This window comes from Lonchura striata, chromosome 5 (genome assembly GCF_050655825.1).
Source record: "Lonchura striata isolate lonStrDom1 chromosome 5, ASM5065582v1, whole genome shotgun sequence".
In the NCBI taxonomy this organism is placed as follows: Eukaryota; Metazoa; Chordata; class Aves; order Passeriformes; family Estrildidae; genus Lonchura; species Lonchura striata.
This window is the reverse complement of record NC_140707.1, coordinates 65,209,471-65,225,152: the sequence shown is the minus strand read 5'-3', so window position 1 is coordinate 65,225,152 and position 15,682 is coordinate 65,209,471. Positions and strand designations below refer to the sequence as shown.

At 43.4% G+C, this 15,682-nt stretch overlaps 1 protein-coding gene across 8 annotated transcripts in view; it reads right to left on the bottom strand.

The window, feature by feature from the left end:
- Positions 1-15,682, bottom strand: part of C5H14orf180 (chromosome 5 C14orf180 homolog) — a 37,575-nt gene that overhangs the window by 20,225 nt on the left and 1,668 nt on the right. For 3 of the 8 annotated variants that reach the window (XM_085580825.1, XM_085580830.1, XM_085580827.1), the window contains exon 2: positions 702-880. The gene's annotated coding sequence lies outside the window, so the exon portion shown is untranslated. Of the gene's footprint in view, positions 1-701; positions 881-2,598; positions 2,752-15,682 lie in introns of those variants that run through there. The other 5 variants (XM_085580828.1, XM_085580829.1, XM_085580823.1 and 2 more) reach the window with 3 other exon arrangements.

The window sequence follows — 15,682 nt, the reverse complement described above, 5'->3', positions numbered from 1 at the left end:
TCCCCAAAAATAAAGTAGCTGCTCCAGAATGAAGATAAAGAATTTTGTACGTTCAGATACTTGTCAAAAACTTTTATTGTAGAACTTACTCATCTGAATCATGATCCATTCATTCTAGGTCCTTTATCCGAGCAAAACAGAGTTTAATTCCCAGGTTTTAGTATGTCATTAGGAAGGGAACATGGAACTTTCCTGATCCATACCATGTTAAGCAGATCAGACCTCCTTTCTGGAGGTAAAATGGGTTGTTTGGGATTTGAAATGTTGATAATCTTCTTTTCAACATTTATGAATAAATGAGCTCTAGGAAAATAGATGACCATATTGCTTTTATACTGATTCAATTCTAAAAAGTCTGATGAGTTATATTGTTGCTGCTCCTAATAAGGGCTACTATTGTTCATAAATATGTGCTTAATTCCATCAGCCTTGTTTAAGAGCAGAGCTGTACAAGGGCTGCAGACACTGGCTAAGAGGCTGTTCCTACCTTGCAGTCTGCATGAGCAGAAGGAGCAATGCCACTTTACACCAGCACAGAGACCTTGCCCACAGTTTTTAGAGAGGCTGAATATAGAACAAAAGGGGAAAAGAAGCCAAGAAGTCGCAGTGTTTTGACAGGAACAGGTTAAGCAGTTCAACGACAGAGGCTCTCTCCACACTGGCCTGTGCAGCCTAAAACACACAACCTCTTTCAAACATACCTGTTGGTCATGATGAAAAATGTAGGCTGCATCTCACTCTGACATGTCTGGCTTGGGAGGCCTGCTCAGAAAAATCCCTCATCAGGGCAGCAGCTGTCTTCTTCCCCAGGGCAAATTCCTTTAAAGCTGTCAAAGATGCTGTAATCAGACTAGGTCATCAAAACCGGTCCTCCTGAGCACTGGAAATAAGATCCAGAGATGAGCATTCAGCTACATGGGCAAGGTCTAAAACACTAAAGTTTCCATTGAAATTAAATGAAGAGCCTGTAATTGCTGTGAAAGAAAAGAGAAGCAATCATTGGGAGAGCCCGAAAGCTTTCAGAGCACCTCCTGAAACGATGCTTGCTGCAAAGCAGGGATATGTGTACTGAATAACAGAATCTGATAACAGCACAGCTTTTACAGGGAAACCAACTTCAATAACTGCTGGAGCATTTGACTCTGTGGCTTCTGGAGAGGCAAATTTTAATTGAGATTTCACCATACAGCTGAGTAGTTTTATTACTGAGTTAAATAAAAAAGGCTAATATAGTAATAAAAATGGATTCTTTGCATTCTTGATTTCAAAATACGGAGCTGTGGTCAATATGCTTAATAATTTCTAAATAGAATGAAACAGATCACAAATAGCCATGGTGACCATGGAGGGGGGATTGCTGTGAGCTTGTACCCTCCCTTGCACTTTTGCTTGCATTAGCAGTATTTCAGTTTCCACAAATAAGGAAAGGTAAAGCAAATGAACTGAGTTCTTCTCTGTCCAATGTTTACTGCTGTTACTGGAGTTACATCTGTGATAAATTTGACTTGGATTTGACTAAACCCTATCTTGGATAAAATAAAAGGGTATCAGTGTAGTTGATTTTAGCTGTATTTACTGTAAATTATTTACAGTGTCTCTGATTTTAAGTGATTGATCCCTGCCTGAGGAATAGTACCAGAGTAAACAGATCAAAACTTGTCCTATATGCTCCAATGCTCTGGCATTACACCAGATACTGTCTGCCAGTTCTTTCCTACTTTTTAAATTTAAAAAAAACCCTAAAAAAACCCCAGCACCATACATGATGTGAATGTTCACATAACTACAGAAAAAATGGGAAATAAACAACCTCTCTCCTCAGCAGGAATAGCTGGGGGAAATCATTGACTGATCTAGCCATGGGGGAGCAGGCAGCACCTTGGCTGCTGTGGTGGGCACAGGAGAGGGGCTGGGGAGCTGCAGAAGCTGAAGTAATTAACAGGAGGAATCCCAGGAGCAGGGGAGAAAGAAAATGGAGGTAATATGCTCCACTGAGCTAGTAAAAAAATATAGTTGGAGGAGATGCTGCTGAAGCACATGAGAGGTGGAGGTGTGTTGTGGAGGCATGAGGATCTCTAAGATGGGAGACTTGGAACAGCGAGGCACAGAAAGCTGGTGCAGACAGGCAGGCAGCAGTCCCAGGAAGTACATTGTGAGTGATTTTGAGACATCTATTTCTGATTGCTGTATTGGCCAAAGTGTCCAAGAATATGTTATGCCTCTGTACTGATTTTTCCATCTGTCTGAATGGGAAACAGAGGCACCAGGTTGCAAAGTGACTCACCCTGTCATAAACACAACAGAGCTGAGTGGTGGGGCCAGCTTACTGCTCATCCCACCTCCTAAAATTCCCCTGCTACCAGGGGCAGGTGACTGCTCTGAGACACTTCAAGCAAAGGCTTCTGCAGGCTGTGCAGCTCACAACTATCCAGGGAAAGCACCCTAAGCATAATCAGATCATAGAACCTGTGGGAAATGCTGCTATAAATCCTGTAACACTGAAGAGCAGACCTGCAGAAGTTTTGCAGCGAGGCAGAGCAGAGTGTGGAGCAGGTAGCAAAGAGGAGTAGTGCAATAAATATAAAGCCATGTACTTGCCTGAGCACCCTCCAAAGGCTCTGTGTGTGAGTGAGCAGCAGGGCTTCCTCAGCTGTTTATGCTGCTGAAGGATATTTAACTACTCAGTCAACTGGCTAGAGCTCAGCTGGAAGCACGCAGTGCCAAAAGCACAGGAGATGGAGCCAGTGCAATAAACACAAGGCTGCCTTGATTTTTTTTTTTTTCCTGTCTAATTATATATCTATGTTCAATGTTCCTGGGACTGAGTTATAACCTTAAATTTGCTTTTCCTTCCTCAAAGGCTTTGTCCCTGAGTTAAGCAACCAAGAACAAAACAACAAGTGTCTTCACTCTGCAATCTCCTTGTCGCATTATTCCCATATCGAACCTGGCAGCTTCCAGCCTTCCCAGCACTATAATTAGAGCATCTACAGCCATTGAAATAGCCCTGACCCTCACTACAGTGCTGACCTGCCTGCTTTGCAGCTCTCATCTGTCACACAAACACTCCTTCCCCATACAAAGCCAGTGCATGGAGGGGTCAGGGATTTTGCATTTCAGCTGTGCCTGGCCAGCACCCTGAGCCTGCACATCACCCCAGCTCCTGCACACCCTGCCCTGTGTTAGGAGAAGCTGACTGTGTCCCAGTTTGCCACTGAAATATGGGAGATGGAGGAATTAAGTTTGACATCTGACATCTCTTCAACCAGGCTGCTTCTTGAATTAGTGCATGAAATCCAGCTCTTCTGTCAACATTTCATTCTTGTTTGATATATAGGAACATGCAAGCAGGCTGTGGCTGGCTGTACAGGCTGCTGATTTAAGGAGAGCTGAGACCCCAGGATAAATTAACACAGCCTGGTTTTCTTCAGCCTGTTCTGTTTGTTGGGCTTCCAGCTCCAGGCTCCCCTCACTGAGAGCTGGGAAGCCCCCATCACCTCCCAGACTCCCTGCAAGGACTGGGATAACAGGAAAGAGCAGAGTGTTTTCCCATCAAGCAAGGATTGCCATCTTGTGTGTGGATAGGCTAGATTTGCCCTCAATTTGCTTTCTACAGGAGGCATTCAAAGTGCTCTAAGTATTTTGCTGAGTTTCATTTAGAGGCATTTATCCTCCTTAGCAAATGGGATAATCAGCCAGGAGGGGTGCAGGCAGTCCCAGAGAACACCAAGCTCATCCCATTCCAAGAGCTCTAAAACAGATGAACTGATAACCCCTTCCCTGGCCTAGGGGGGAGCTAATAGCTTTCTACAGGGAGCCACAATGCCTACATTAGGTCAAATATCTGAGTTTTTTGTAGCTGAGAACACACATGGACTGGGTTCCACTCTGAGTAGGAATGGGCCAGAGCAGGAGCCAGTGTCAGTGGCTCCACTGCTGGGCACAGACCGTGTTCAGCTGCCTTGGGAACTGCAGGCTGTGAGGGTTCAAGTGCTCTGTCTGAAATGGCCAGGACTTCTGCATATTTCCCAAAATTCTTATCCCAAATGAGCTCTCATGCCTTAAGCATAGCACCCCCCTCCTTTCTCTCCTGCCTCTTCCCATGCTTACCAGCATAAAGTGGAAAAGATGCAAAAAGAAAGTTCAGTTCCCCTTCATATCAACCAATTGGCAAATCCTTGCTCATCTGGATGGAGCAAAAGCATGGGTACTTGCACCCTGTGTAGGACTTCCCCCAGTGCAGGAAACATTTTCTGTCACTCTCCTGCAAAGTCAGGATTCAGCTGCTCAGGTTTCTGCTGCCATGCAGGTGCCCCAGAACATCACCCCAGTCCCCACTGCAGTCAAGGAGACAAACATGTGCTTTTAGGGGCAATTCATCCACATTAATTAAAAATCCTAAAATAAATAAGCTGTGGGTGAATCTGATCCTGCAGATGCCTTTTCCTCTCTCCATAGCAGGGAGGACTGGCTCTGATGCAGATGTCTCCATCCAGAATGGTGGATCAGACCTACCCTACACTAAGGCAGAGAAAATGGCTTTTCCTGAAGGCCAGAATGACATTTTAATACATATTGCTTGGGGCAGGGGAGGGGGAGATCTCTCTGGGGTGACCTTGCCCTGAATGTGAATTCTCTGTGGTGAATTTTCTGGGCTGCAAGGGGAAAGGCAAGGAGGGGTTACCAAAGGGAAAAGTGACCCCACACTGAAGCCTCAGTGCAGAACTAACCCAGGTGAGCTGCATGTGCCCTGCACCAGCGCCTCTTTCTGTTTCAATCTCTCTCTTACTTTGTCTCAGAGAGTTAATTTTAAATGTAAACCAAGGCTTTTCCCCCCATTCTGAAGTCTCTCTTTGTTTGTCAGAATATAACTTACATTTTCTTTTACTTTTATGGGAGGTTTGCATTTCCACATATGTCAGCAGTGCACAGAACTGACATCTGAGTGGGTGAAGTAGAATTGTGATTTATTGGAGGAGAGTGCATTATCAGTAAATTCAAGAGCCTAAATCTGCCATGGAGAGGACTTCTTTTGTTTCCATCATCAAGTCAGACATTATATCCTGTCAAACATCCCAGGGGGCACTTTTGCTCCAGGCACCAGAGGTAATAACTCAGCACAGAAATGTATGCTGTGTGCTGAGCCCTTCATCATACCAAGCATTCAACTCTTGTTCAAATGCAGGACACAAGTGAAAGAGAATAAAACCAAGAATTAATCCTTAGCCTTACCAGCCCAATGATAGCTCTGCTTTTTTCAATGCAGACTGTGAAGTTCTTAATCTGAACTTTGTCTCCTGGCTGAGTGTGGTGTGTGATGAAGTTTTTAGGTTTGGATGCACTGTCATGGCATGGCAAACATCCTCTGGCAGAGTCTTATCACTCCTAGGATGACTTTGTCACCTTCCAGGCCTCAGAGTAGCTACAATGCTTGTTATTAAAAGATGGATGGGTTCTCCTTCTTACTTTTATCCCCTTGCCTGGTGGTTATGCAATGGAGAGGTGGCCTCTTGCTCTTGGGGCCCTGGCATTGCTCCTGGTCCTTGGGCTCAGCACGGTGCCCTTGCACAGAGGGAGGCCAGGGTCAGATGCCCTGTGCCAGTCTCTGTTTCACTGACACCACTGCTGACTACAACACCAAAACCATGTGGGTCCCTTGTGCTGTGATAGAGCATTAGTTCTGTCCAATACTGTATTGAACATTAATTCAATATGCCCAGCTCTGGTGGCATCTGTGGAGAACCACCAGGTCACCTCTGCAATTCACCCTTCACCAGAATGTTCCTTTGCCAAAAGCAATTTTTTTTTTTTTTCAAGAAGCCAATGAGACCTGTGGTAACCTCAGGTAACAACATTTTGCAGCATGCAATAAACACACTGGAGTTTTAACCCTTCTGCTTCTTCTAATGCCTCTGTGGAGCCCTTCTGCTCTTGACAGAGGTCTGGTGACCAGCAGAAAAAATTAGTGACAGAATTTAAGTGACAGCCTTATTTCAGGCTTCATAGGTCATTGAGTCACAGAAAGGCTTGGGTTGGAGGAGACTTTAAACCCTATATAATTTCTACCTCCCCATCATAGGTAGTGGTTTATCCACCAACCTTCCAGACTGTTCAAAGCCCCATCCAACCTGGCCTTACACACTTCCAGGGCTTGGGCATTCACAGCTTCTCTGAGCAACCTGTTCAGCTGCCTCACCATCCTCTGAGTAAAGAACTCCTTCCTAAAATCTAATCTAAATAGTGACCCACTGTTGGCTCACTGAATGGAGCTCACAGCAGCTCATACAGGGATAGTTTGGTGCAAATTGACTGAGGAAATATATGGTTTAGTGAGTTCCAAAAGCAGAGGGAGACTCACTAAACAGCCAGCTATTTATGAATAAATATATCTGTTCAGAGGGGGAATCACATAAAACAATGGGCTGGCAGTGGCTGGTAATTTAAAATGCAGCAGGCAGACTGTTGCTCACATTAGTAACCTATAAGACACATAGCTTAAATAGCACAATCAGCTCCAACCAGCTCCTTGGGAATTACTGAACCATTTGTGCTTCTGTGCCCCTACTTATTCTTAGAGAAACTTGCTCTTCAGTCTTGGTCTCCAAAGCCACATATAGTCAACCTCCACTATTACTTAATTTGGGTTCTTGGTAGAGTAATAATATTTAATAGTCCAGTACTATGCAATTTGTTTATTTTTGTGATTTCTTTTAATCTCTGAAATGCTTTATATTCTTCTCACCTCTAAATTTGCAGCTAAACTCTGTGCATTTCCTATGTATTGATTGTGTCTTTTCCTAATAATTTCATGCTTATAACATTCTCTTAATTTTTGCAAATACCATCTGCTGTGCCACAGACACTGTAATGTTTGTCTGGTGGCCTTTTTTCTACCAAAGGGCTATAAGGAAAATGGAGGTTAGGTCATGTGGATTTTTGAGAAGCTCTGTAGGTCCTCACCTGGCTTTGACTCCAAATGGAATTAGCTTTGTTAAATGCAATGAAAGGTGCTGATTTGGCCCAAGTTATCCAAGCATGAACTTGAATAGGATAATAAAGCAGAATAATAATTTTTGGGATCACCATTGGTGATGTTGGTCCTGTTCAGCCTTTCCTTTCTTTCCACTAATTGTTCACTCACACATTTTCCATCAACTACATCAGGATGAGCTGAGCTGAAAGATAGCAACAACAATAACAAGACAGGAGTTCACCCAAGTGAAATAAAAAGAAGTAAAAGCTTGTTTTAGTTCTGGTCCTCAAACATTTTAGTCACCTTTTTTTCCCTGGCATTGTTTGACCAGAGAAGATATTGAATTATTAATGGAGATTGTATTGTCTCAAAATGACAGTCCTTAAAATCAACAATGAAGAAATTAATTTGGAGACTTGCTAAATGCTGACTGGGAAGAAAAAGATGCAGTAGGCATTAAATCCAGTCCCCTATTACAGGCAATCATATCATACAATTCCATTTCTAAATGTGGTAGACTTCACACAGTGTAGCAATTCTCAGTGCCCAGAATCCTTCAGAAGCCCCTTTCAGGCATTCCTGTGTTCTAATAATCATATTTAAAGTTATTGATGGCTAATTTATAGTAATTTATTCTCATGGCAACATCCTTTAGCTTTCACAACTACTCCACAAAAAAAAAAAAAAACAACAAAAAACTACAGCACCATTTTACTTTAATTTTTAATTATTCACATTAGAAATAATGCTGCTAAATACTAAAGATCAGGATGAGACCTAATGTGTAGTTGTGAAGGGGGAAATCATTCCCAGATATCCTGCTGAGCCCATCTGGTAATTTCTTTTGGGGATGCTTGTAAATGTGTGATTCAGCATCAAGGGGGAGTGACAAAGTACTGAGAGAACAAGAGAAAAGACATTGCTGAAGACATTTGCCCTCCCTCCCTCTCCCTTGCCTCTCCTCCTCTGAGCAGGGAGCCTCTTGCACGCCATCCTTCAGGAGTAATATCTGGAACTGAGATTTTTATCCCCTGAGGCACCATTTCAGAAAGTCCCTCTGCTGCATCCCTGTGATGTGCCAGCAGAAAATGATGCTGTGGCACCTCTTGCTCACGAGCACAGCTCCATCCCAGCCCACACCAGAAGCTGAGACAGAAGCTGATTTTACTGCTTCTTCCACGTCCAATTTCATCTCACTCTTGTGAGTGACAAGGTTTAGGATATGTTCATTATGCAAAAACGCATTTGTGCTCCAGCCTGCTTTTTGGAGAGGGCTTGGCCAATACAGTGTCTTTTTGGTCCAGGAATTTTCACACTGGCTCTCTTATTCCACACACGGCTGCCATAAATGACAATTCCTCAATTTCACTTTCCTCAGTAAACGGATGCTTAGATATTTAATTAGGAAGCAAACCATATAATCAACCTTCTGCAGATAGAGCTGCACACTGTAATCAGTCCTGTTCAGCTTCTTTGCATGCTGCTGGAGTGCCAACAACTCCTGAATTTATCAACAGTGAGGCCTGAGTGGCAATTTGCCCAAGAATTTCTCAATTAATAAATATGAAGCAGCAGGGAGTTCAAGCACTACACAGGCTCGAATGCACATCTAACATCGTGGTTTCACTCTATTTTTGCTGGGAAAAACAGCTCCAAAAAAAAAATCAGGCAGAAACAGAAGTTACATAATAGCAAGCTGCATTTATCTTTTTGTGTTTGTTGTTTTTTTTTTTTTTTTGTGTTATTTCATCTTCCAAGTCCCCCAAAAGCACGTCTCATTGCTGTCTAAGTTATCCCAGCTGGCATTCAAGGCTATCACATTCTTGGTGAGTGGTTCAGAGCCTGCCTACCAGGCAGGTAAAAATATGGAAAGTAAGAGCAGGATGCATGGCAGGCAGCAGACATGCAGCAGAGATACAGAGATGCCCATATCAAACACAGCTCATGGCTCCCCAGCTCTTAGACTAGGGAGTGAAAAGAGGTAATTCTGGGTCAAAGCTGATGCTAGATGGAAGTAGAATTCTTGTGAGGGTGGTGAACTGGAGGGAACAGGAATAGATGAGCACTGCTGCATGCTCAGAATGGAAATTTCTTTTTCTGGTACTTCCCATGTAAGCATGGAAGGTGAGGGTTGAATTCAGAGGGTGAATTGAATTGAGGGTGTCTTCTGAATAAAACCTTTCTTCTCCTACATCAGCTAGAGGAGTCAAAGAATACTGACCTCTAGCAAGTGCCCGTGGTGGGAGTCTCTGTGAGCTCCCAGCAAAAGTGTCCAAACCTGCAGTCTGTGACTGCCCAGATATATTCCAGTGAGAGTGCAGACACTCCAGCCATGGGATAGTCTTATGTGGGATTCTCATGCTGAAGGCCACAGAATCACTGATACCCACTAGACCTGGGTCCTGCCAAAGTCTAAAACTGCAAAAGATGTGTTCATATGCTCAGCCCCATTCGTTTTGCTTGCAATGGTTGCAATGGTGCAGTGGCAGAAATGTCTCTGATCTGACCAAATGAGCTGGTTTTAAATAAAATGCCTACAGGATTCATCCCAAATCTCCTCCTGGTCCCAGGCCAGAGAGGTTGTTGCAGCCTGGTCTTCGCTGGTTGCTAGCGAGGAGCTGCACATCTGTCAAAGCTGTGCATCAGGAGTGCCTTCAGAGACACTTTCTTGTTATTTTGGTTTTGGCAGCCCTCAGTCCCTTCATGCCACAACCATTTTAACCACTGACACGCTAATCCTTTTTGACACTTCCACTCCTTTCTGCAGTCAAGCTCCAATGAAACATGAAGTGCCTCCCACGTTTCCACCTCAGCCTACTCAGAAGCATTTGCCTGGTGTCCTGGAGGAGGCAGAGCTGCTACATCCCTGCAGGAGAATTCTCTGCATCTGGGCTTTGTGCACCTCTGTGACACCAGCATAAACAGCAGTGGGACAAACTGGGACTACCTCCTGTGGCTCCTAGCCACCCAAGAGATTTTTGGTGCAGGAAATTAAGGGCAGTAGATAATGCAAAGGGCTCAGAGAGGACATGCAACTCTGGCTGTTGAGCAAGTGACTGCACATCAGCAGGTCCAGAGTACACTGGAGCTTGTGTGTGCTCACACTGATCATGCCAAATGGGTGGGACTCAATTTATCACAGAATCAAAGACTAGTCTGGGTTGTAAGGGGCTTTAAAGACCCTCTGGTTCCAACCCCTGCCATGGGCAGAGACACCTTCTACACAGACCAGCTTGCTCAAAGCCCCACCCAGCCTGCCCTTGAACACTTCCAAGCATGGAGCAGCTAAAACTTCTCTAGGCAACCTGTGCCATGGTCTCACCACCCTCACAGTAAAGACTTCTTTCTAACATCTAACCTAAATCTCTCCTCTTTTAGCTTAAAACTATCTCCCCTAGTCCTATCACTATCTACCTGTGTGAAATATCTCTCTCCCATTGGATGCTGCTCTGTGACATCCACACTAGGTCACAGTATTGTCCTTTTTTTTTGCAAATTAGGAACACTTATTTTAAACTATTACCAGTGTGCCTCTGATGTGCAGTAGATTTTTTAGATGTCATCAAAGTGCACATATATCTGTGTAGCTCTGGAATACAGAAAGACTAATTAAGTTTACATGTTCTATGGAAGAAAGAGTTGGAGACTGACTTTAAAAGCAGGCAAACTACACACTGAAAAGTGTGCATTGAATTGGATGTCCAGGGCTATGTCTGAGCACTCACAATGACATGGGCTTTCCAGCCAGATGATGTTCAGGCTGTGTAATAAGCCAATGACATTTTTTTGCCTTTGACTCAGAAAAGGAGGCTTAGAGATTAATAGAATTTTTAAGTCCAGAAAGATTCATATTATTTGATTACCTCCATAACACTGACTCACACTGAGCAAATATGTAGTGTTTGGCCAAAACATGATTTCCCAAAAGGTGCCTGTACATCATTTGCAACAGAAAATAATTGAAAAGTCCCAAGATCCAATTCCCCACTGCTATGTAATTACTGATGCCTATGTAATACACTATTGATTTGCCCATGTTTTCCTACACTCATTTTGCAGTTGCTAATGACTTACAAAACATAAAATGTTGGTGAAACAGACCCAAAGTCTTAACAATAATAAATCACAGTTCAGAGGTCCTTAATTCCCTTATTTCAACATTTTTTTTTTGTGGTCTGCATCCCCCAGCAGTCACCCTGAGGTTAAAGTGACCTGAGCATGGTAATGTTCCCTATTTATGGCCTTTCACCTGTAAATGTAGCCCCACACCCTTCCTTGCTGCCTTGTGCACTACTTGCTGCCAGCAGTTTTTGTGGACCAAAAGCAACAAACAATGTCTGCTGCTCTGGAGATCAGGAATGCAGGGATTCTTCACAACTTCACAGCCCCTTTAAGGATCCCAGTGGTCCTGGCAATCAATGTTTACTTTTAATGAGCCCAATTAGGTGCATCTCTCCATCACAGGATTATGAGGATTAGAAAAGGGTCAATTTGTAATTGTTCTTGTGATGGTCACTGCTACTTGCCACATTAATGAAGATTTATTAAATTAACAACAAATGTTTTTTCAGCAATTCAAAGTTCACACACACAGTTAATTAGTGTTGGATTCTATACATGCACTGACTTGGTGAACTGCTTGTATCTTAAGTGTGCAGAATTTATTAGGCTCTGGTCTTGGAAAATACATCCAGAACTTTGCTATACCTATTTATCACTGGTTTTGTTCCTCACAGAGCTATTAGAAACCCGCTGGAGTGCTGCCTGTATTTTTACCAGAGGCTCCCGCAAAATGTTTTTTTTCCTCAGCATATTGTAGAGTCCTCAGACAGCAGGTAAGGTTGCTGCAGAAAGGCCTGGATAGGAAATTGATTTATTTTTTTAACATTTCTTTTTCCCTCTCAAATCTCTAATTAATACATAAGACAATATTCAGCAACTTCAACAAAATCACTGAGGCATTAAGAGAAGAAATGTCACCATAATACTTCAGGGAGGAATATTCATGTAACCAACCAGCCCATTAATTTTTTGCTCACATTTTATCACCTTAAACAATATCACTCGGTCAAGGAGACCTAAGTATTTTTGTGACATTCAAGGTTAGCTTCAAGGGAAATGTTCAGGCCAGATTTGTGATCTAGATGGGATATCTAGTAAATACTTAATCATGAAAAATCAGCCTTCATTCAGCAAGAATTCAAGAGTTTTGGACTTCTCATCTCCAACTGGATATGGAAAAGAGTTTGTCTAGTTCTGCTGAGGTGCAGGAGGTGTCCAGGTATTTTGGAACCCAAATAAATTCTCCAATTTATTGAAAATTTTACTTCTGTCCTGGGCAAGCTACCATTTTCCTTCAGGTAGAGGTGGATTAAGGATGTGTAAATAGATTTAATCTGGTTTGGTGGCTGTAGCAGAACAAGCTGTAGTAATCACATGCCTGCTGGAAAGGAGACTTTTCCAACATCTATCCAACGAAGATATTTCCATGCTTCTCGCATTACTGGCATTACATCCAAGCATAAATCTTAATGTATTTTCCACCTGGAGTACTGGGTAGGTTTTCAGTAAATAAAATCCTCCACCCCTGAAATTATAGTTGTAAGTGTCTGATTTAGAAAATTCAAACTTTCTTGAGTGTTGAATTTGTTGCTGGGGACATGCTGTCAATATCTTTTATCCTTGGTGCTCCTTCCCATGAAACAGGGCATAATTAAACATCTGAACCTGGCTGATATATGGACAAATACATGAAAGATCATGAGGCTTCTCAGTTACTGTTACAATGAATGCCAGACAAATAATTGAGATGGACACCCAGCTACTCTGCCACGCCGCTGTATGCAAACCATGACAGCAGCTCCTGCCTAGGGGTTAAGGTAGCTCTGGTGTCCCATTAGATGGGCACTCTGCTGCCTTTCATTTGTAGGAATGAGGAGCTGGACTCCTGTTTCAGGTTTGACCCACTGAACCTGCTCCCTGTCCCCTGTGCACCCCTCCCCTGGTGCTCAGCCTGGGCATTATTCCACTTTGAAAACCAGATGGTCTCAGAAGAGTGGCAAGGTGGGAAGGGAACGTGGCAAGTGCAGAATGGCAATGTAAGGCTCTGGGAAGAATGGGAAGAGACTCTTTAAAATAATGGTGACAAATGCTGACAATCCTGAAATTTCCTGAGTTTCCCCAAAATTTCAAACAAGCAAAAATGTTAACTGCACAAAAATAGATCATCAGTCTTTGGTTAAGATCAGTGGCAATATGTGTACTGCTACAGTTCTGGGTGTCTGCAGAAGCAGAGTAGGTTCCATATCCTGTTCCTCCACACTGGAGCATTTTGCCAATCCTGCCTTCTGAAGATGGTTTGGTGGGCAAGACACTGACCTGGAGCCTGACACTGGGCTGAGTGTTGGCTCCCACAGAGACTTCATGCTGAGGCCTGGAGAAGTTGTGTCCATCTACAACTATACATTGCTCAGAGCCCTGACTTCCACTTGAGAAAGTAAGTCCCACTGGTGTCCCTTTGCTGATGGTGTTTTATTTGCCATCTCTGGGAATTAGCTGTCAGGGTTTAATGGTTTTAAATGGCTTTGGTGAATAAAAAAAACTTTTTTTTCTCATGCTTGGTCCTCTAATGGGGATAATAAACTTGTCACACCTCACTGGTCTGTTGTAAGACATGTTAAAGATTATGAGGTGCTCACAGGCTGTTGTATGAGACATCTGAAAGCACTGGGGGGAGATGAAGTGATACCATTGTGAAAAAGGGAAGAAAGATACAGCATTGACTGATTGATTTTTTTTTGTCTTGTAATAATGCACACAATCTGTGCTGATCAAACAATGAAGATTGTGGAAGCTGACCAGGAATTCAATATTTTTGCAGTGCAACTCTGATATAAAGGATTGATCAAAAAATGGATCCTTTCATTAGTGCATAAAAGTTGAGGGTCTGTGTTAAAGAACTTGTGCTGTTTCCAGCATCCTGTGTGGCTGTCCTCAAGGCATTCAGGCCTGTGTGATATTATATTCAACCAGTGAAAGTGAAAATACTGGAGGACTTCATCATCTATTGCAGAATAAACTCTACAGAAGGGTCACAACCCTGTTGTGCTTGTTCTGTGGCATCAGAGTTGGATGCACAGAGCAGTGTGCATTGTGAGTAGCTGAACCAGGGAGAGGTTCTGACCTCTGTGCCTTCATGCCAGTCAGAAATGATGAGAAGATGCAGTAGTAGCAGATGATGTCTTTTTTCACCTGGTTTGCTCATCAGTGTGCAGCCCCAGCACAGAGGGTGACGCAGCTCGGTCACATCTTTGGTGGTGCTAGACCCAAGGAAACCATTACAAGGTACAAAGGCTTCACGAGGCATTTCATGGCCTGTGCTTGTCTCTTTCACATGCTCAGGTGCATGAGGGACTGGGATTTGAACTGGTGAGGGAAGGGACATGGACCTGCTGCTCTTCTCTGGCCGGGCTGTGGATGTGTGGGGCTGGGGCTGGCGCTGTCTGTCCCCAGGGGTGTCCTGTGGAGCTGCTTCTTGGAAGGACAGTGGCACAGGGTGGCACAGCCCTGCACTGCTGTGTGTGGCTGTACACCTGCCCCAAGGCTCTGCATCATCTGGGGGGGAAATTTGAATTATGTGACTCACTGTCCCACTGTGTGCACTAGGAACATTTCCAGCAGCTCTCCTCTGTACATGCATGGGGGGCTGGGGATATCTGGAGAGCCATTATCAATCACCCTCCCAGCATGAGCTTTCCATTTAGAGAAAGAATTGGAAACCCAGAAATACAGGAAACAAAACTTAACTCTCGCTGTTTATTAGCTACAATTACACTGCTGTCAAATGCCTGTGCAAGAATCAGTCTGTGTGCAAACCAGAGGCTTTCTTTTTGGAGAGGAAAGCAAGCAAACAAACCCTGACCTTGTCAGTGCTTGGGAAGTGGTAGGAAAGTGCTTTGGAGCAGCCTCATCTCCCCTTGCTGGTGTTTGACAGCCACTGCAGCCTGGCTTTGTGTCTGTGTTCAGTGAGCTTCCAGCTGCAGGTTTGCAGGATTTTCCAAGTACTGCCTGAGAAAGAATTCTATTTTCTGTGTATTTGCTTATGAAACTAGAAATGAGCTTGCTTCTTTTGATGAGGTTTATCTAAATAAATAGGCTTTTTTTTTTTTTCCTTTAAAGGCCTTCATTTATACTTAGAACCTGTATTAAGACTTGCTGCAGAGTCTGAATACTTCCAGAATACTTCAGACTTCCAGCAGACGTGTAACTGCCAGGGGAAAAGGAAAATATTTCATTAAAAAAAGAAAACTGAAGAAAACCACCAACGAACACTTGAATCAAAGTGTTGAATTAATGACAAACAAAAACTTTAGGCCTTTATGATCAAGGATTATGATGATAAATTATGATCATCACCTGGGAGGAACTAGCAGAAGTGGTGGCTCAGGAGAAAATGGTCTACAAATACACTTGACTTGGAAATAACAGGAGGATTTCTTGCCATCAGAAAAATGGAACAGCTTGGTAATAAAACCAGAGTTGTACAGAGCCAAACAGGATTTGTACCAGCTGACAAGGGAGGGATCTTACATGATGCAGGAGCCAGATGTGGTAATTCTGGAGGTAGTTTCCAGGACTGGGTTCCTAAGAGGGTGGTCAGACTTTGGAACAGAGAGGCTGCACAGTCTCCATCCTTGGAGGTTTTGAAGA